Below are 21,183 nucleotides of genomic sequence, written 5' to 3' on the forward strand. Positions count from 1 at the left end.
CTATCTATCTATCTATCTATCTATCTATCTATCTATCTATCTATCTACTGAACCTTAGGAACTCCCAGTGAGGAAACTTCCTCTTCCAATGCACATCAGCAAATTTTATAGAATTAGGTTGTTACCTGGGGATACTCAGAGGTAAAGAGTATCTATATGTCAGAATTGGGACTTGAAGTCTGATTTTCCTATCCATTCTCTTATAAGTTTTCTACCCATTATGGCATGCTGCCTCTCCACATAGAAGATAGTGAACATCATTGAAATTTTTCTTAATGACTTAGGGCCATCATTAAAGATTTTAGGGATTGTCTGGTGCTCTAATATGCTTATGCCCCTCAGGTTGCTGAGCTGTGGTGATTTCTTTAGCCCAAGCACTAAGTGCCTCCAGGCTGCTGAGCTTTTAAAAAAATGTGTCTGAGGGGCAGCTAGGTGGCATAATGGTTAGAGCTCTGGCCCTGGAGTCAGGAGGACCTCAGTTCAAATCCAGCCTCAGACACTTGACCCTTACTAGCTGTGTGGCCCTGGGCAAGTCACTTAACCCTGATTGTCTCACCAAATAGCAAAAAAAATGTGTCTGCTATGAAAGCTTTTCTTAGTCCATCCTTGCTGTGCTCAGTGTACTTGCCTGTAGAAGTTTGTAAACCTTTTTCAAATTTGCTGGGAGTTCTGCTATGTGAGCCCCCTTGAAAACTGGGGCCCCTTGCTATCCTGGTTCAGGTTTGTTTTCATTTGTCATGTCTGACTCTTCAGGACCCTATTTGGGATTTTCTTGGCAAAGATACTGGAGTGGTTTGCTATTTCCTTCTCCAACTCATTTTACAGATGAAATTGAGGCAAACAAGGTTAAATGACTTGCCCGGGGTCACACAGCTAGTAAATGTCTGAGGTCAGATTTTGAACTCAGCTCCTCCTGTCTCCAAGGCAGGCACTCTATCCACTGTGCCACCTAGCTGCCATTCTGGTTCAGATAGGGAAAGTCATAATTATGTAAATCATGGCTCAGCTACCATCACAGTGTATACTTTCTTCACTGACCATATATCAAATAATCAATAAACTTTCATTAGGTACCTACCATGTGCCAGACACTGTGCTGATTAACGATAGGAATACAAGGAAAGGTGAAACACAGTCCGTGCTCTCAAGGAGCTCATAGTCTAATGGGTGAAACTACATTAAAAAAAAGCTATGTACAAACAAGCTATACACTGGATGAATTGGAATAATTAACAGAGGGAAAGCACTAGGATTAAGGGAGATCAGGAAAGCCTTCCTGTAGGTAGGATTTTAATTGGGACTTGAAGGAAGCCAGGAGGCAGAGAGAATTCCAGGTCTAGGGGACATCAGTGAAAATGTCCAGAGTGTTTTGTTCAAGGAACAACAAAGAGGCTAGTGCCATTGGACAGAAGAGTGCGAGTACTGCCTCCATCTCCCCCTCTTCAGAATAGCAAAGGATTTTTAGCAATTGATTCCTGTCTAGATGATATTTATCTTCGGCAATAATCTAATCAAGAAGCACATTTGTCTTCCTCAAAGACTTAATTCTGAAAAAAAAATGAGGTCTTATCGTGTTGTTTTTCAACAGAAGTGCTTGGCATTTTAGTTAAAAATTCTAGCTTTGCCCCATACCCCTGTAACGTTCAAAAAATTTGGAGAGACATAGTTTCTGGGTAATTTATCATTTTATTAATAAGGTTAGCATGTTATAAATAAAAGAGATTAGGGGCACACTTGAATGCAGAAGACCCCTCATGGTGGTGGGCTCATAGTTTCTATGCCCTTGGAAGAGTGAGTGTTCCTGAGGGTGGCAATCGACTCTGATTGGGTAACAATTAATGAGAAAATGAATATTATAATAAGAAGTGGGCTATATTCCAATGAAAGTCTTGAGGTAGTGACACTGAGCACCCAAATCTTGGTCAAAGAGACATCAATTTCCATATCACCAGTCTGACAAAAGGGAGAATTCACATTTTCCCAGACCTATCTGAGTAAATATAATGAATGAGACTATCCACCCATTCACCTAAACTTAGAATTTCTTTTACTGTCTTTGATTAGATCTTAGCCTGGGTAAGTCTTTGAGCAAGATTTCCCACCCTGGTTGATGTCTGGATGAGGAAGTAGAAAAGGGTAAAAACTTTGGTCCTGAGTAAATAATTAGTTATTAATACATGAGAAAAATAATCATTTCTCTCACCCCCAAATTGTAATGCAAGTAACGAAATAAATCTCAATAATCTTAAAAAAAAGAGTAGGGCAGAGTGGTGCAAGGGTGTAAGAAAACTAGAAAAGTAGGAGGAGCCAGGTTGTGAAGGTCTTTGAATGCCAGAGGATTTTATATATGATTCTGTGGGTGATAGAGAGCTGCTGGAGCCTACTGAGTAGAAGGCTAACATGATCAGACCTCTACTTTTGGAAAATCCCTTTGCCATCTAACTGAAGGAAGAACTGGAGTGGGTGGAGATTTGGGGCAGGAAGACCAGTTAGCAGGCTGTTGCCATAGTCCAGGTGGGAGGTAATGAAGCCCTGAGTCAGCTGTGTTGGCAGTGCCAGAGAAATAGCAAAATATTGAATCAAGTCAGAAGGGCTAGGTAATTCACCTAGGAAAAATAAATGAGGATCAGCATAATTTTTAGTCTCCTGTCCCTCATACAGAAATGGGTTGCAACCTCCAGTAAATTCTTTTGGTGGGAAAATAACCATCTCAAAGCACTTTGTAAACATTAAAAACACCAAATAAATGTTAACTTATTACTATTGTTGTTGTTACTATTATCTCCCGTTGAAAAACTCACATGACCTGTGACCAAAGTTTGTCTCATGGAGATATGGTGTAGTGGTGTGGCTGTGGAGTCATCTTGGCTCTGGCCCCAGGTTTCTAGCCTCTTTCATATAGAATGGATCTCTTGGGGACCTTCCCTCTGTCATCTCTTTAGCCTAAATGTTTTGAGTACAGGCCTTAATGCTGCAATTCCCCGCTTTGATGGCTGACTGCATGCCTGACTTTAGGCTGCTCCCCATTTCTCTGTGGTGTTTGGAATGTTCTCTACAGCCCTGGGAAGGTGGTACTTTAGGATTCTCCATGGCCACGGGTGCCACCATCATCCCGCCTGCTCATGGCCTTCCCTGTCTTTTTCCTCTTTTCTTCGGAGGCCAAGCCTCCTGATACAATCCCTTTAACCTGGTGTAAGTCTCATAGGATTCTGTTATCTTGGAACTTCCCCCAAGGAACAGCAGTGTTGGCAATGATGTCAGGAAGGACTCAGACATTAGGCACATTCCAAACCCGTAACTCCTAGTTTTTGTGCACAGGAAGCATAAATAACCTTCGATTAAGCAGCTGGGGTAGGAGTGGGTGAAGTGCATGCATTTTAGTGCATGGGCTTTGTGACATCTCTGTTGGCTGCTCATAGGCCCATTTTGCTTTCTTCCTGATTCTATGATGAGTTCTAGATAAGTCAGATTGGCTTCCCTTCTTCCGTTTTTGGTTTTCTCTTTTGTTCTTTCCCTTTCTCCTGCGTGTTCTTCGAATAAATGAAGCATGACTATAGTTGGATTCTTTGGTCTCTGTGGACTACGTTTTCAGTTATCCCTGGGATAGCCTCTCTGCCCTGCCCCAGTGTGTTATTCTTTTTGAAACATGAGCCTTTCCAAATTTTCTACTCCTGACTTTAATGCAGAGATAGACTCTGCATCCTGGGGTATATTTGGTCTTGGCAAAGACACTTTCTTGATCAGTAACTGAGACAGAAGAAAATACAATTAAACAGAGGATTTATGAACATAAGGCACATTAGATGTCTGGGCATTTTTTCCAGGGCTCAGTTAACTGAATAAATTGACTAATGAGCAAAGGAAATTAATTGTGGTTTTGAAATGTTGCTGTTTTGGGGTGTGTTTGTGTTTGTGTGTGTGTGTTTTTTCTGTGCCAGCAACTAAATGATGACTGTCTCTTTGTTATCTGTTATTATTCACTCAGAATAAAACTCTGGGGACATCAGGAACATTGCTGGGTCAAACATCAGCCTCTGTCAACTATTACACTAGTAATAATAATAACAATAATAATAGTGTTAGCTCATATTTGGATGACACTTTACAATTTTACAGACATTTTCTACTTTGATCCTGACACTTTCTGTCAATAAAGGAGTCAATAGTCAATATTTATTGTCTACTATGTGTGAGGCACTGTGCTAAGAGCCTTCTCTGTGTGAAACATCAATGGTGGTGTGAAGCAGAATTTGGGGGCAGGAAGACTTGCATTCAAATCTAACCTCTTTGAGCCTCAGCTTTCTCATCTGTAAAATGGCCAGTACCTGGAATACCTGCTGGGAAGCTTAGATATGTTAATGTATGTAAAACACTTTCTAATCTTTAATGTGCCATACAAACCATAAGATCATAGCTTTAGAGCTGAAGGGACCTCAGATGCCATGACATCCAGGATTCAGAAATGGAGGCCCAGGGAGGTCAAATTACTTGTTGCTCTTCAGTCGTGCCCAACTGAATTACTTGCCTTTTCCTTGAACTACTTCAAATAACTAGTAAGAGGCAGAGCTGAGATTTGAACACAGGCCTTCTAACCCAAGTTCAGTATGTTTCCCACTGTTACCGTCTTATAGTTATTATTATTATTATATATTATTAATATGAACCATTCAGCTGCTAGCCATAGTCTGTACCCCATAGAGGATATTCAGGTATTTATCCACACAGTCAGGATTGGGACCTGGTGACTCTGGTGTATCCTTGTCTAAGAACCATGGCAAACACTTCTCTGGCTTGATTTGTATAGCCTTGACAAGAGGTGAGACCTTGGAGGAGTAGTTTTCCCAGGTTTGAGCTGGCCAGTAGAATCTGTGACTCTACTATGGAAGCCGTGTTCCTGATCCTAAAGCATCCTTTCAATCCAGTACAAACTTTCCCTCTATCCCTCTACTCCCCATCCCATTTCCCCCTTCCTATGGAGCAAGGATATATCAGGTTAACTCCTAGGCCTGAGGCTTGGACCTGTGTGTGAATTTACTGATAAAGAGGCATTTATGCCTCTAGTTTCTGATGCCACCTACAAAGGGTGTAGCTTTGAGGTATCTTCTCACAGAGGTCAGGATGACATTGGTGGGGCAGTGAGGAAAGGCAGTCTTTGCTCTCCCTTTCTTTCTAATTGAGGGTAAGTGACTTGCCTAGGGTTATGCAGCTAGTAAGCATCTGAGGCTAGATTTGAACTCGGATCCTCCTGACTACAGGGCCAGTGCTCTAGTTGCTACTCCACCTAGCTGCCCCTCTGCTGTTTCTATAGGAAGAACTGACCTATGTCCAAATGTCCATTCTGCTGCTTCCTCATTTGTGTGGCTAAGTCATTCAGCCTCTCTTGCCCTCACTTTTCTCATCTGGAAAATGAAGGACTTGGATTACAATTTCTTTCACGCTCTAAATCTGTAATCCTATGTTTGTCCAGTAAATGTGTGTCTGGCTCTTCAGGCTTCAGGTGAGTACTTAAGGGCAAAAATCTTGTGGTTTAAAATTTTGAAAAATTATGCTAAAAAAGTCATCATATAATTTCTTTTAGCCTTACCCCATTTTTAGTTTTGACTTGAAGCCTACAAAACAAAGGGAATGGCTTCTCTATAGGTAAATTCAGACCAAGTCAGTATCTTTAGGTCTCAAAAAGATCCCAGCCAAATTCATTTCACTGGGCCGTGCTTCCTGCCACCCAGCCTTCTGTTCTCTCGAGTCATTTTTTGCGCAAATTGTCTCTGTTTGAGTCTCTATAATATGGGACTATATTGATAACTCCCTGTCCATTCCCTGAAAAACTGGGCCCCAGCACCCACTGGGCAGAAAAGGTGGCTAATAGCCTTAAAGGAGATGCAAGGACTTAATGTGGCGTCTTTTTAGCTCATATTCAAGCCTGCCTGACCACACAGGGGGCCTGGACATATTAACTAAGCCCCACAAGACTGAGGAATTATACCATTTAGGTGTGTGTGCCTGTTAGTTAAGGAGAGATGTGTAATCGATCCCAAGCTTCAGGACCTTTAAACAAAGTCCTAGAAGCATAGACTAATAGGCTTTGTGTTGGCACATCTGAGCTTCAGGCAGCTTGTGTGTGTACCTATAGATATGCTGGTCTCGTAAAAGAAACAGAAGTCAAAGGGAGCACAGACAGCCTGCAATGTATGCCCTGTGACTCTACTTGCTGAGCTCAGATTCTGGAGTTCTTGTGGTGAAGCAAGAATTGTCCCTGGTGGTTTTAATGAGCCCTTTAATTGCATAGGAAAAAAGTTCAGGTTTATGGGAAAATAGATCTGAATAAATGTCCACTTTGAAAAACTGCAACAGAGGAGAGACAAAATCCTTCTGGCCCTCCTGCAGGTGACCATGGCCAGCAGCCCTCTTTTAGCCATGCCTGCAAATGGCCAGGGAGAATTGTTGACTTCACTGGGCTAAGTGCCTGGGGGAGTGCAGGCTGGTTAAGAATCAGAGGGGATTTAGCCAGAGCTTCTGTGCTGTTCCAGGACTCTTAGAAGAAATGGAAATAATGAGGGGAGGGAGAGAACAGGCACAGGGGAGGAACATAAAAGGCTGAGCATGTGTGCAGGCATCTTAACATGGTGCAAAGAGATTCATAATAGGAAAAACCCCTGCCAACCCACACAATGTAATGGTCTGCTTATGGTTGAAGCTGGAGCCCAGTGTGAATCACTCCCTGGTGACCTGCTGAACATGCTCCAGTGAACATGCATTTCCCATCTCTCCCAAGCTCTGCAGAAATCTTATGCAGGGAGGAGGGAAATCCTGAGCATTCATCAGGAGGGCCAGCCTGCCAGGAGAGGCCTGGCTGAGCTAGGCCAGGGCTGGGAAATGCAGCCAAGAGCCCAAACCCAGAAATCTCAGGCTGTGTGGAGGAGGTGCAGAGGACTCTCAGGCCTGCATCACCTAGTCACACAAGCAAGGGAAAGAAGCATCCTGGGAAGAGTAGAACTGACTGAGGAGTGATCTGATTCAATTCAATTACTGAAACATTTATCAGCTACCTACTGTTTGCAAGGTATTGTGCTAGGTACTGAGGATGCAAAACAGAAATAAAAATCCCTGCCCTTAAAGCATGTAAATTCTTCAACAAAACATGTAGATAAAGGTTGATAGGCTATTTATTAAGCACTTACTATATGCTGGGAGGTGCATGGGATGCTCAGAGAAGGCTAGCACCTCTGATATGAGGGCATGCTGAGCTCTTTTCAGGGACTTTCATCCACCTTTGGTGTCCTCTTGTCACTCAACTCTCACCTGTGGCCCCAAGAAACTGTAGCATGCACAGTGGCCACACCCTGGTGATATTGTCTTCGGCAGATGGGCTAAATCACAAAAGGTGGACCCCAAACCTGTCAGTGATCCAGGGGGATGTCTACCTGAACATGTAATGACTCCCCTGCCAGAATGGGGGGATGGGAACAATTTGTTCCAAAGGCCATGAAGGCAGCTGAAGTAAGTGCTGTGGAGCACTCAGAGCTTGATCAGACATTGAAGATGCCAAGGTCATCCACTGTATTCCAGAACACAGCCAGTCATCTTGACTTTTGTCCTGCCACTGGACTTCAGTGACCCTGGAAGGGAAAGTGAGAATGATGACTTTGTGCAACTCTACCTCACTTAAATCCAATCCACTCACAAGTAAAGAATCACTCGTGATGTCACTGGTTCTCTTTGAGAACAACAAACTGTATGCTGGGCACTGTGCTTAGTAGATGCAAAATAATGCAAAGTGATATTAAGATGGAAGAAAAAGAAATAATTTTAGGGGCTCAGGGACTGTAAGAATGAGGACAGGCCTCATGTAGTAGATGTAGCACTACTTTGAAGGAAGCTGGAGATGGTATAGTGGATAGATGCAATGAATTCTATGAAGAGGCAATGAATTCCAGACACAGGGACCAATTAGTCCCTCTCAGGGTAAAATAACTTCTTCCCAGAGCTGACTGGCCCTGGGCTCCTGTCCAGCAGTCTAAGGCATTGCTACTTTCTCCTACAATCCAGGAAAAGGCCAATGGAGGCATGAAGTCCTTCTAGATTTCCCTCTAGAAAACCCCTGCACGTTATTAGTCATACCTGGTAGTTCATGTCTTCTGTGTGGTCTTCCTGGCAGGATAAGTTCCTGGGTTTTCAGCGGGAAGACTTGTGTATTCAGAGAACAGTAGAACTGGAAAGATCTTAGAAAACATCTACTCCAACCCTCTCATTTAGATAGATGAGAAAACTGACAACCAGGTAGTGGAAATTACTTTCCCAAGGTCATAATATCATAGAATTTAGAGATGGAAGAGATCTCCAAAATAATTTAGTCTGGTCCTTTTGTTTTATAGATAAGAAAATGGAGGTATAGGGAGGTTAAGTGATTTCTCCAGGGTCACACAGGCAGTAAGAGGAAGAGGCAAGATTTGAAGCCAGGTGGACTGACTCCAAATCTAGGACTTTTCCATGGATGCATGTCACTTGATCACTTTGCAGTGAAACCAGTATTATAACACAAGTCTAGATTTAGAGCTGGATGTAATAGAAAGTTGTAGATTAAAGCTGAAAAGGACCTTTGAGGTCATCTAATCCAACCATATCATTTTACAGATGAGGAAACAGGCCCAGGGAGATCAAATGACTTTGCCCAAGGTTACATGAGTAGTAAGTGACAGAGCTGGGACATGAGTCCTCCAATTCCAACCCTAAGTTTTTTCCACTATATCATAACGCCTTCCTCTCCCATGTTCCTCCTCTACTGTACTGACATAGACTTCCATCACTGATCTATCCCCATAGAAAGACTATCAAGAGCTGTCCATCTGAAGCCCACTTAAGTATGGCAGTGAAGGTTCTATAATAAGACATTTGGTTGTTAGAAAATTAAGGATGATTAATACCTTAGGCCCTGACAGTGTCACTCACGCCCACAGAGCTAATCTGGGAGGATTAAAATGAAGAAGTGACCTTTTAGCTGTTGAGACAAGTTATGCCAAAAGGCCTAAATTTCCTGGAGGTTTAATGGCATCAGAGTGTTAGAGAGACTTTAGGGATTATTTAGTCTAATCTCCTCACAGATGAGGAAACTGAGGCTCACAGTACAAATGAGTCTGTAGTTAACTGCCTCTACCTCTCCTTAACTGTCGACAAGAATGTCTTCTTTCCTAATTATAGATATAGAATAAAGCAAATCCATTTAATAACACACATTTTTGTGTGTCTGTCCAGGTCAAGACCCCTCCAAAGCAGGCCAATGAAACCCTGCTCCTTGGACAGGGCTAGTAAACTTGCAGGCATATTTGTGTCATTTTCGTCATGGCCTAGATACTGCTCAGACAGTCTTTTCATTGATGCCATGGCTCTGGGTTATTTGGTTTCAGCAATTTATAGCCCTTGGGGCTGTGTGTTGTTGGGATTTCAGGCATGAGCGCTGGGCCCCAAATAATGCTGTCTGTTCCTGCTCCTGACTGAGCTGACAAAGGCACAGGTGATATGTGGAGTGTTTTTGCTAATAAACTGTGAAATGGTTGGAATTTCCTGGCTGGAACTACAAAAAGCCAGAGAGGAAAGCTGCTTTGCCACTTCATTTGGTCTTTTTGAGTCTTTGAAATGATCTGTAAATGATCTAATTTCTCCCTACTCTCCTTTCAGCTAAGTGCCTAGCTAGCTTAAGCCCTTCTCTTTCAGACCTTGACTCATCATCAGATGGCAGGATTGCTCTGACTGTGGCCTTCTTTTCATCTTGCCCTTACTCTCACTGCCTTGCTGTATGTCCCCTCCTTCTCAGAGTGAAATAATCGTAATTGGGAGAATGAGGAGGGTCTCACTCTGAGCTCTCCCCCAACCTTGGGCAGAGGGAACACTTTGAGATTTTCCTGCAGCAAAGATGAATGAGACTGACATCTAATGAATAGAGGGCCAACTCTGGAAATATCACTACTAATCATAACAAAGTTAACATTTATGTAGCACTTTAACATTTATAAAATACTTTATATATATTATATTTGATCCTCAATAACAAAAACCCTGTGAAATAGGTGCTATTGTTATCTCTATTTGACCAATGACATCATGAGGGTGATGTCTTGATTTGCCAGTGAAATGGAATTACGTGAGGTAAAGCTCCACAAAGTCATCAGCCTCACTCTCTCCTCCAGATTCATCAAAGCCCAGTGGCAAGACAAAGGCCAAGATGATTGGCTATGGCCCAGGCTGCAGTGGGTGACCTTGGCCTTTCTAAATTAAGGGCTTTCCTAGGTCTCAGTTTGTATGAGGCCATGCCCATTCAATGACTAAGGGCTAGGTAAGACTTGAGGCAAAAAATGGCCCAACATACCATCCCGACAACATCAATCTGGGAGAGGAAGACCCTTAGAATTTCTGGCCAGAAAAAAAACAATAGCTATTTATACTATTATAAGCCATCAAAAACCTAAACAGTGGTGCTCTTCCTGGCAGGGTAAGTTTTTGGCTTTTCAGGGGGCAAATATATATGAAATATCAATCTGTTTTTATTTTTAAACTATGCATAGGTCTACTTCCACCTAAGCTTTATTTTATTTTTCCCCTTTCCTCCCCCCACCCCAGAAAGCTACAATTAAGTGTGGACACACACACATACACACACACACACACACATATACACACACACATATAGATAGGTAGATATAGATATACATATATACATACATATATAGATATCCATACATACACATACTATATACATGTACACTCAAACCCATATATGTAAGACTGCATTATGCTTATTTCTACTTGTCATTTGTTTTCTCTTTTGATTAAATCTGATTTTAGCTTTTGCTTTGTCTGAGATCATGATAACTATCCCTGCTTTTTTACATAATAAAGTCTATTCCTCATCTTTATTTTATGTTTGTGTGTATCTCTCATTTTTATAACATTTCCTAAAAGCAACATATTGTTGAATTCAAATTTTTAACCTATCAGTAAATTCATCTCATTCACATTTTAAACTATAATTGTTTGTTGTATATTTTTCTCCTTTGTATTTTGCTTATTATCTTTCTCATCCTATTCCTATCCTTCCTCACTTTTCTTTTTCACTTCTATCTGCTGCCTTGCCCTCCTATTCCTTAACTTACCTCCCTCCAAGAATCCCTTCATTATCCTCTACCTCCACCCTATCCCCTTGCCCTCTTATTTCTTTCTGAATTTAGAAGATTTTTATGCCCTTCTAAATATATATGTTATTCCCTCTTTATCCCATTCCCACTAATCTACACACCCTTCTATAACCCCATCCTATTCCTTATCCCTCCTTTATCTTTTCCCCCCTTCTTATCCTCTTGCCCTCTTATTTCTTTTTGAATTTAGAAGACTTTTATACACACACACACATATTTGTTCCCTCTTTAACCCCTTCCTGATAAGAGTGAAGTCCTCTCACACTTCATTTGTATGAGATAATTACTCTTTTTGCCTTTTCCTACATCATTTTACTTTTTTAGAATCATATCATACTCAGCTCTACCCCACTTTTTCTTCCAAACTACCCAAATACTAATGACAACCTTAGACATATGGTTTACATTTCCACACATAAAAAGCAAGTAATTTGCCCTTATTGAGTCCCTTGTAATTAGTCTTTGATATTTACCTTATATTTCTCTTGGATCTTGTATGTCACATTTTCTATTTAGTTCTGGTCTTTTTTGCAATAAAAGTCTGTCAATTCATTGAATATATATATATATATATATATGTATTTTTTCATTCAGGATTATACTTAACTTTGCTGGGTATGGTATTTTCAGCCATAATTCCATTCTTTTTTTTTTTTTTTGCTTTTTGATATATAGTGTTCCAAGACTTGTGGCCTTTTAGTGTCACTGCTATTAAGCCTTGTGTAATTCTAATTGTGGCTCCACTATATTTGAATTGGTTTTTTTCTTGTTTCACATAATATTTTCTCTTTAACCTGGGGGTTTCAAAATTTGGCTATGATATTCTTGTAAGTTTTTCTCCAAGGATCTCTTTCAGGTGGTGATCAGTGGATTTTTTTTCTATTTCTACTTTTTCCTCTTGTTCCAACACTTCAGGACAATTTAATTATTTCTTGTATTATTGTATCAAGATTCTTTTTTGTTGTTGTTGTAGCTTTCAGGTAGTCTGATTATTCCTATGTTTTCTCTTCTTGATCTGTTCTCCTTAGTTGTTTTTCTTATAAGATGTTTCACATTCTCTTCTATTTTTTCATTCTGTATATTTTATTATATTATTTCTTGGTCTCATAACTTTGCTGGCTTCCTCTTGCCTAATTCTGATTTTCAAGGAGTCATTTTCCTTCTTAAGATTCTGAATCTCCTTTTTCAGTTGGTTGACTTTTCCCCCCCACAATCTTCTTGTTTTTCTTGGATTGTTCTTACTTAAATTTTTTCCCCCTTAACTTCTCTTATTTTATTTTTAAGTCCTTTTTTGATTTTTTCTGTGAATTGTTTTTGGGCAGGTGACCATTTGGCATTACTCTTTGGAGCAGGAGAGGCTTTTTTTTTTGCTTCAGTGTCCTCCTCTGAAGATGAAACCCAGTCTTCTCTATCCCCATAGTAACTGTCCATGGTTGGTTCCTTCTCCTTTGCCTGATTATTTAAAATTTTTTTAGCAGCTTATTGTTATAATCACCTCTAATCCTGGGGTGTGGGGGATGGTGCCTCTGGCCTCAGGTCCTTCTTACAATTTTTGCGCTTTGTGCTGGGCCCAACCTCTACACTCCTTTTCTCCTCCAAGCCACAACTAAGCACACTATGCTGGAAATGCTCTTGCTCCCTGAGAACACTCCAGTGGCTATGACCTTCAGTTCTCTCCTCTGCCTGGAACAGAGACCGAGAACTCAGCTCTGTTGTGAGTTCCCATAGCCAGCAGCGTCCCTGCCCCACTGCTTCTGCATTCACCATGTGTGCTGGTTCCTTCTCGCCCAGGACCACATCTCAACAGCACAACTGGGCCTGGTGTCCCTTGTCAGTAGGGGCTCCCACAATCTTCCCCCACTCCCCTTAGATGGTGACTCCTCACGTTGTCTGAGAGGCGAAAATTCCTGTGACTGAGGTCAAGGTTACCTCCCAACCCAGCTGCCCCCATGGTTCGCTGCTCATTTCAGTGGAGCTAGCCTGGAGGTGTTTATATTTCACTTGGGCTGAACTGCCATCTTGGGATCTTTCTTCAGATCTCTGGTTACCCCAGGAAGACTACTGTCTTGCCTCAACTCTTGTTTATTTTTGCCACTCTATGTTGACATTGAGGCACTATTTTGTCTTGCTCGTGGAGGAAATCTGGAGAGCTTGGAATTTTCTAACTTACTCCACCATCTTTCCAGAATCCTCAAGATATTAATCTATATAGGTAGAGAGAATTTCCCCATTGGGAATTCCCCATTCACCCAGACTATCAACAAAGATTTGTTAAGCTCCTGCTATGTGCTAGACACTGTCCTAGGTGTTGGGGATACAATGACAAAAATTCAATTCAATTTAATAAATATATATTAAACATCTACATTTCCTGCCTCCAAGGAGCTTACATTCTATGGGAGAGAAGTAATATGTACACCTGTTAGTAGATAGTCAGAAAACATTTATTAAGTGCCTACCACATGCCAGGCACTGTTCAAAGTGCTGGGGATACAAAAGGAGACAAGATATCCGAGGTTAAAATGAGTTATTTTCTGAGGGGCTAGCAGCTGGTGGGATCAAGTAGGATTTCATATAGGAAGCAATGTCTGAGCAGAGTTTGGAAGAAAGCTATGATTCTCAGGGACATAGGCAAGGTGAAAGTGCTTTTTGGGAATGGGAAACTACCTTACAAAAGCTTGGAGCTGGGAAGATGAAATGTCATGTGAGGAATAGCACACAGGTTCATATCAATGAAATCATTGGTCGAGACCAAAATCAACCAGTGAAACAAAAAGGGATAGTAATGGTAAATGTGCCATACCCTTTCATCCTTTTGACTTCTGACTAGTGGGTGGTATATGCATGTGACACAGCTGGCCTGGGTTAGGATTTCTGTCTGCAGCTTGGGAAACAGAGAAACTAAACGTCCCTAATGAAGGACCCATGTCCTTGGCCCCTTCATCACCAGGCTTTGACCTGCTGAGCTAAAACCTTTTTCTGTGACATTTCAGAGACATCTTCCACCTCAGTGCCTCACCCTTGAAAATGTCACATGGAGGAAAGCTGACCCTGTCATATGCCATGATTGTTCCCCTCTCCACAGGCTGTGTGCTATGATGGAAAGAATGCTCTATCTAGAATCAGAGGAAGGACCTAGACTCCAGTGTTGGCTCTGTCACTAAGTACCTGGGTGAACTTTGGCAAGTCACATAACTTCTTGGGTCCTCAATTTTCTCATCTGTATAATGAGAAGGGATGAACTAAGTGATCTACAAGATCCCTTCTAGGTTTAAATGTGATCCTGTGATCTTTGTTCCTGCTGTTCACGCTCCCTGGAATAGCCCTCTCAAGTTTTATTAAATGTCTACCATATGCTAGGTACTATGCTAAGGCAGTGGGATGCAAATATAAATATATGTTCCTCCTTCAAAGCCCAGTTCACACTCTGCCCCCTCCTTGAGGTCCAGGCCATGGGAGATTTGGTACAAAGAACAGGAGATGTTAATTTGGAGAAGATAAGACTGTTGGGGGGTGGGGATAGGGGAATGGTAGCTGCCTTCCAAGTATTTGGAGGACTGTTATATGCAAGAGGGATTAAATTTGTTTTGTTTGGTCTCAGAGAGCGCAACCAGAAGCTGCAAAGAGGAAGATTTTAGTTTTATATAAGAAAAACAACAACCTGAGTTTATGTAATGGATAGAGTGCTGGACCTGGAGTCAGGAAGACCTGAGTTTAAATCCTTTCCCAGACACTTACAAGCTGTATGACTCTGGGCAAATCAAGCATCCTCTTTAAAACCTCAGTTTCTTTATCTGTTAAAATAGGTATAATAATAGCACCTACATCACACTGTTGTAAGATCAAATGAGATAGCATAGGCAAAGTGCTTTGCAAACTTCAAAGTTCTATATATTATTAAAAGAAGGAAACAAACATTTATTAAGTGCTATATGCCAGGCACTGTGCTAATCACTTTACAAATAATATCTCATTTTATCCTCACAACAATCCAGGGAGGTAGGTGCTATTATTATTCCCATTTTACAGGTAAGGAAACTGAGACAAAAAGAGGTTAAATGACTTGCCCAAAGTTACATAGCTATTGAATACCTGAGACCACATTTGAACTCCGGTCTTCCTGACTCAGCACTCTATCCAGAGCACCACCAAGAAGCCTCAAAATGGAATGACTTATCTTAAAAGGTAGTAAGCTCCGCATCACTGGCGGTCTTCAAACAGTGACTGATTTCTTGTCAGGGATGTTATGGGGAGGGCAGGGTTCTAGCTTAGGTGTTTATGGTCAGGACTAGATGACCCCAAGATCCTTTTCAGCTCTGGGATTCTGTCAATCTACAATAATCTCTCCCCTTTCTAGAGGATCAATATTTAACACTGGTGCTTGGCAGTATTGACTTCTTAGGACGCCATTATTTACTGTCTGGTATTATTCTATATTTCATGTATGAGTCTTATTTTTGCCAAAACAAACAAACAGAAACCTGTGAGTTCTTGGAGAGTAGAGGGCAGTGCCTTTTCCTCCTCTTGCATCTCTTTTAGCATCTACTGTCTTCCTTGAATTGAGCTGAGTTCTTTAATTTCTTCCCAATCCCTAGAGTAAAACAGTAAGATTGATTGTGGGAAAGCTGAGTGAGCATTTGAGAGAATCCCACACTCCTGCTGCTGCTGCTGTCCCTGGGCTGTCCCATGGCTGAGTCTTTCTCTCCTTTGTGGGTGGTTTGGTGTTTACAGCCCCAGAGGGAATTCAGACTGAATGAGCCTGCCATCTGGGCTTTGTTCTTCCTCCTCCTGTTCCTGTGCAGTGGCACCAGCCTGAAGCTTTCACCAGCCCTCAGTTAACCTGGTTATTTCTCCTAATCTGTCATGCCTAACAGCATCATCACTGATGGATTTCAGATTGAGTTCTCTATTACACACTGATGTTTCCCAGAATTCTGGCCACAAGGGCTCATCATCGGAGGATGTTACTCAGGAAATTAGGTTGACTCTTGCCAGCCCACCTGGACTCAGACATGTTCTTCCCTCCAGCCATTGCAGCTCTCCTTTTTGACTTTTTCATTGTCCTATAGATGGATCGGGCAAATTAAAATTGGCTCCACATTTCTCTCTCAAGATCACAATCTTTTCCTTCCCCAATTATAGCTGAGATTAAAGGAACTTCTTTTGTAGAAGTTTCAGTTGATAATCATTCACTACTAATGATGTCCTTTGTAACTGGCAGACTGGTATAATGTTTGAGTTTTGGACTTGAAGTATAAGGCCTGAGTTCAAACTCTTCCTCTGGAACAAATTAGCTCTATGATCATAGGACAGTAGTCATTTCACTCCTTACTGACCCTAGGGCAACTGTTCAGGATTGAGAGAGCTTTCACACTAGGAGTTCTTGACACAGATGAAATACTTACTTGGTATTCCCTTCCACCCCCACCCCCAACCCAATCTCTCCTCCAAAGCATTTTTTGCTTGATGAATGCTTTGCCATAATTTTTATTTCTAAGCCTTCCCAATTCTTCAAGCTTATATTGGATGAGAGGAAGAGAGAGGCTAAATGACATTTTTTTTCTGGGTCACATAGCAAGGTTTCAACCTAGATGGCTAGCCCTGAGTGTCTCTTCATTTGTTGAACACAATTAGCTGTGTTCAATAAGTATTAACTGGATTGTATTTGAAGGTAATATTTATTCCCCTTGGGGAATTTTGCTATTGGAGCAACTTTTCCTTCCTGCCTGAAATGCAGGAATAGGGATTTTACTTTCCCCTGAATAGCTAAGCTGCTCATTTTCCTCTTGAGTAGAATGGGCTAGCTGAACTGACTCCTTTTTAAATTTTATTTTTTTATGGTGTTTCTTTTTTTTGAGGTAATTGAGGTTAATTGTCTTGCCCAAGGTCACACAGCTAGTAAGTGTCAGAGACTGGATTTGAACTCAGGTCCTCCTGACTCCAGGGCTGGCGTTCTGTCCACTGCACCACCTAGCTGCCGCTGCTCCTTTCTGAAGTGCCTTTCATTCTGACTCTCCATGATTTCTATGAGATAACAATATTCACTAGGCATTTCTGTTGGTGGAGTTACTCCAAAGATTCTCAGAATACAATATGCTCAAGTGGCATTAAAACAGTTCTAGTAGAAAATTCTTCTCTAGCATAGGGTGGTAGAAAGGGATGGGAAGTCAGGAGACATAGCTTCTAGTCCTGGTGTCTCCATCAACTTACCATGGTACCTTGGGCAAGTCACTTGCCTTCTCTGGCCTTGGATTCTTAATGTAAAATGAAGGGGTTGAACTAGATGGTCACTGATGTCCTTGCCAGTTCTAGATTTATTGATTCTATTACTGGATATTTTCTAAGATTGCTTCTAGTTTGAAAGTTTGGGACACCACATTTTAGGAAATACAGTGATAAACTGGAGCTTTTTCATAGGAATATGATGGGTCTTAAAACTGATCCACTAAACAATAACTGCTATTCATATAGCACTTCAAAGTTTGTGTACCTCTGTTGAACCTTATGACAACCTTATGAGATAGGAATATAATGGGAATTATTCTTCTCATTTCACAGATAAGGAAATTGAGGCTCAGAGAGATTGAATGACTTATCCACAGTCACACAGCTAGAAAATGTCAAATGGAATTTGAACCCAGGTCTCCCTGATTAGTCCAGAACCTTATTTTCTATTCTACCAAGCACAGTAAATAGAGCACTGGGCTGAGAATTTGGAAGACATCTTTGTGAATTCAAATCCGGCCTCAGACACTTATTTTCTGTGTGACCCTAGGCAAGTCATTTAACCCTGTTTGCCTCAGTTTATTATCTGTAAAATGAGCTGGAGAAGTACATGGCAAACCACTTCAGTATCTTTGCCAAGAAAATCCCAAACAGGGTCATGAAGAGTTGAACACACCTAAAAAATGACTCAATAACCAAAAACCATACTCTGCTGCTATTTGATTGGAGGAACTGGGGATGTTTAGATTGGAGGAGGGAACACTCAGGGGTACATGCTAGCTGACTTCAAGTATTTGGGGCTCTTATATGGAAGGGGATTAGACTTCTGCTTGGCTCCAGAGGGCAGAACCAGGAAGAATGGGCAGATATTGCAGAGAGGAAGATTTTGGCCTGATACAAGGAAAAACTTCATAACAATTAGAGTGGAACGTGCTGCCTCAGAGACAGTCTTGTACCTGCTCCTATCTTGTCTCCAATGGTTCCCTCAATAGTTCTATGTGTGGGTGTCTTGGCTCTGAGTTCCTTGAGGAAGAGTGTCTTCTCTTGTATCCCTTTCAAACACCTAGGACAGGGCTTGGTACACTCATTGAATGTTTGAGTTTTGATTTCAATAAATTTCCCATAGGGTAAGACTGAATCATAAAGAAGATAGGAACCACAAAGAAAGATTGAGACAACTTGGAACTTCTGTAGATGAATCAGAAGAACATTCAGTCCTTTGGCACTTCTGGGGAAGAACCAGTTTGGTATCCTGGGCCAATGTGGTGAACTCTCAGTTATCTTCTCTTTGGATCATCCAGTCTAGGCTGGAAGATCCTTTGCTGCCATGGGAGGAAGCTCAGGGAAGTCTGAGTCTGAATCACTTCACTGTTGGCCTAGATAAGGTAGACCTACACAGGCAACTCCTGTTGAGGGACATATCTGAATGGCAATTTGCAATGCCTTTTAGATAAGCTGCTATTTGGAGACTCTTCATAGGACAATTAATCTAATAGTGTTGATCCCCAAGCATTTAAGTTCTTACCATGTTCTGGGCACTTTGCTAAGTGCTGAGGATACAAAGAAAAACAAAAACATGGCTCCTGCCCTCAAAGAGCTCACATTCTAAATATGAAACCATGCACTATAAGATATATACAGTGTAAATACTATATAATCTCAGCAGGAAGGCACTAAGCAGTGTGTGTGTATTGGGGTGGGGTATGCACAAAAAGCCTCTTAACAAAAGGTGAGATTTGGGCTGTCTTGAAGGAAGTTAAGAGGCCTAGATGAGGAGGGATAAGTTTCCAGGTACGAAAGACAGCCAGTAAAAATGCATGGTTTTCATTAATAGATCTGTATCCCAAAGAAATTTTTAAAAAAGTGAAAAAGACCTACTTATACAAAAATATTTATAGCAGCTCTTTTTGTAGTGGCAAAGAATTGGAAATTGAGGGGATGTCCATCAATTGGGGAATGGCTGAATGACTTACATGAACTGATGCAAAGTGAAGTGAACAGAACCAGGAGAACATTGTATCAGAAACATTGTGCAATGTTCAACTATGAATGACTTAACTATTCCCAGCAATACAATGATCTGAGATAATTCTAACAGACTCATGAGGAAAAATGCTACTCATATCCACAGAAATAACTGATTGATGGAGTCTGGATGCAGAATGAAGCATACTATTTTCACCTTATTTTTTCATGCCTTTTTTTCTTTTAGTCTGTTTCTTCTTTCACAACATGACACATATGGAAATATGTTTTACATGGTTGCACACATATAACCTATATTAAATTGTTTACTGTCTTAGGAAAAGGGGAGGTGAGAGAAGGAGAAAATTTGAAACTCAAAATAAAAAAAATGGATGTTAGGGTTTATTTTTATATGTAATTGGAAAAAAACCCAAAATACTATTAAAAATAACGTCAGATCTAAACAAAAAGAAATGCATAGTTTTGGGGGATGGAATATTGTATGGGAGGAAGGGTAAGAAGGCCAGTATCTAAGCTTAGGGTTGTAAACACGAGAAAGGTAAGAAGTAGCCAAGTTATGAAGAGCTTTAAAAACTAAATAGAGGTTTTCATAGCGTGAACATCAGGTGCCGAGCATTTTCTTCTTGAATGCAGAGGAGTCTTTGGTTCAGGGGCAGAGGAGAGAATGGAGAGGGGGAAGGAGGAATTAGGAAAATTGCAGTAGGCTATATATGCTGTTCCTCCCCATAAGTGCTTTCCTCTCCCAGTCACTGTGGCACTCTGATGCGGGACCTTAAACAGTGGTCACACTCTCTCTGAACCGGATGCTTTTCGAAACTGAGCCAATTAATTTAACATCTGCCCTCTGTAAGGGCATGGGAAGGGGTGGAGCCTGGGTGAAGCCAATTGACTATTACTGGAAAATCTTTCTCACAAGCAAGCTCAGACCTTTTTCTTTCTTCTGGAGTGGAGAGATAATCAGTGAGGCAAAGTTAAAAAGAACAGTATAAGGGAAGAAGAGGACCAAGAAATAATTGGGGGGCAGAAGATCTGACTTCTAGTCCCTGGTCTGTCACTAACCAGCTTTGTGACTTTGGGCATTTCTGCTCTGTTGGCCTCAGTTTCCCCATCTGTAAAATTAAAGGGTTGGATAAAATGATCTCTAAGACCCCCAGATATCCAGAGTTCAGGAGAAGTGAAAGTAGATTACAGCTGCAGCAGGAGAAATTGGGTGAGGTATGAAGACAGGTCACCGAGAGACAGCAATAAGTAGGCATCTGGTGGCATAGTGAATAGACTATTGGGCCTCAAGTCAGGAAGATCTGAGTTCAAAACCAGCCTCAGACACTGTGACTCTGGGCAAGTATTAACTTTTACTTGCTTCAGTTTTCTCATCTGTAAAATGGGGATAATAATAGCACCTACTCCCCATGGTTGTTGTGAGGATAAAACAAGCATTTTACAAATCTTAAATGTTATACAACTGTTAGCTATTCTTACTATTATGTATAAAATAAAATATGTGGAATTACAAAGGATACCAATTACATTGAAATTCAATTAGTGATTTTTTTAAAAAGCACGTTTATGGACCCTGGTTCAGAACCGTAGAATTGTAACTTTAGAGTAGAAGGGACCTCAGAGGTTGCCTCAAAGGTCCAAACTTTTCATTTTGGAAATGAAATGATCATGGAGGTGGGAAGTAGAAAAATCAGGAGTTAAAGCCGGGTCTTCTGGGACCTGAAGGTCCAGCAGTATCTTACACACACACACACACACACACACACACACACACACACACACACAC

General features: G+C 41.2%; 1 protein-coding gene across 7 annotated transcripts in view; it reads left to right on the forward strand.

The window, feature by feature from the left end:
* The window catches only part of KCNQ2 (potassium voltage-gated channel subfamily Q member 2), a 154,551-nt gene that overhangs the window by 63,312 nt on the left and 70,056 nt on the right, over positions 1–21,183 (forward strand). The gene's annotated exons all lie outside the window — the stretch shown is intronic.

Source organism: Vombatus ursinus, unplaced genomic scaffold (assembly GCF_900497805.2).
Source record: "Vombatus ursinus unplaced genomic scaffold, bare-nosed wombat genome assembly UNPS02000580.1, whole genome shotgun sequence".
Classification (NCBI taxonomy): domain Eukaryota; kingdom Metazoa; phylum Chordata; class Mammalia; order Diprotodontia; family Vombatidae; genus Vombatus; species Vombatus ursinus.